Below are 1612 nucleotides of genomic sequence, written 5' to 3'. Positions count from 1 at the left end.
CAAACAAGCAGTCTTCTACAGCAGGGTTTCTCTGTGACTTTGGAGCCTGTCCTGAAAGTCATTCTGTAGGCCAGAGTGGCCTCGAACTTACAGAGATCCACCTGCTTCTGCCTTCCAAGTGCTAGGATTAAAGGTGTGCGCCACCACTGCCTGGCTTTGCATTTGGATTCTTTAATAAAGCAAGCAAAGTGTCCTGGGGAGAACTCCAGAGATCCTGGTTGAATCAGCAAGCCGTTCTAGGAACAGGTGACTTTCTGTGAAGTGGATGTACTGAAGCAGATGTGCTGAGGTCCTTTGATAGTCTGTGGAGCTCATAGGTATGCAATGTGTGTTTGCTGAATTCTAAATCAATTGGATTATTATATAAGGAAAAAGAGGTCATCCACATTTTAGTTATTATACAGAGTTATATTTGGGCACGAAGTGAAATGAAGGACAAGGCTGAACAAAAAGAGAAACATTTTATGCAGGGCCCAGGAGGGAAGAGAGAGAACAAAAGAGAGAAGGTGAGAAAATATGAAGAAAGAGAAAGGAGAGCAGAGACATTGAAGAAAAGTGACTTCCACTCAGCCCTCCTCCCATTTTCGAGGTCTTGGGCTCTGTGGCAAGCTGTGAGTTCCACTTTTGTTCCTGGGTTCCTTCCTTCCTGCATCTCATTTCTCTTTTAAAGCTTTGCTAATGAAACAACTCCAAATTCTTACATCATCAAGGGGAATTAAACACTTGATGATTTTCTCTCCAAAAAAAAGGTCACACATAAATGGGGTACAGTGTGAATGGAATCCTGCTGAAGGGATTCCTGGGAGATGGAGCATGACCCAAGAGAGCAAGGTGGTCATGAGTTCATAAAACAGATTACTGGAGCCAGGGAGATGTTTCATTGAGCACACACAGCACATTCACAATGACCTAAGTTCAAATCCTCAGAACTCAAAGCACGTAGCATGTGTCTTTATTCCCTGTGTTCCTACACTGATTGGCAGGCGGAGACAAGGGATTCTCCAGGAGCTACTGGGTCATCAAGCCACATATACAGAATACAGCAACAGTCAACAAAAAGACCCTGTCTCAAATGAGGTACAAGGTGAGGACAGACTCCACAGTCATCCTCTGAGCTCCTTAGTCAGCTACTGCTGTGAAGAGACACTATGAGACAGGGTTTCTCTGTGTAGCTTTGGAGCCTGTCTTGGAACTGTCTTTGTAGACCAGGCTGGTTTCGAACTCACAGAGATCCGCCTGCCTGTCTCCCAAGTGCTGGGATTGAAAGCATGTGCCACCACCGCCAAGCGATCATGCCAACTCTCAGAAAGGAAAGCATTTAATTGGGGCTGGCTTACTGTTTCAGGGACTTCCAGTCGTCCTTTGTCATTACGGTAGGGAGCATGGCAGCACAGAGGCAGACGTGGTGCTGGAGAAGTAGCTGAAAGTTCCGCATTGTGATTCACAGGCAGCAGAGAGAGAGAGACTGTGTCTGCCGTGGGCTTTTGAAACCTCAAAGCCCACCCCCAGTGACACACCTCCTCCAACAAAGGCATACTTCTTGATCCTTCTTATCCTTTCAAAGAGTTCTACTCTATGGTTACTAAGCATTAAAATATATAAGCCTATGGGG

The 1612-nt window shown here is 45.7% G+C and overlaps 1 protein-coding gene across 1 annotated transcript in view; it reads right to left on the bottom strand.

The window, feature by feature from the left end:
* Window positions 1–1612, bottom strand: part of Nlrc4 (NLR family CARD domain containing 4) — a 40458-nt gene that overhangs the window by 25784 nt on the left and 13062 nt on the right. The gene's annotated exons all lie outside the window — the stretch shown is intronic.

Source organism: Microtus ochrogaster, unplaced genomic scaffold (genome assembly GCF_000317375.1).
Source record: "Microtus ochrogaster isolate Prairie Vole_2 unplaced genomic scaffold, MicOch1.0 UNK26, whole genome shotgun sequence".
Taxonomy (NCBI): domain Eukaryota; kingdom Metazoa; phylum Chordata; class Mammalia; order Rodentia; family Cricetidae; genus Microtus; species Microtus ochrogaster.
The sequence above is the reverse complement of the archived record's forward strand: the minus strand, read 5'-3'. Positions and strand labels throughout refer to the sequence as shown.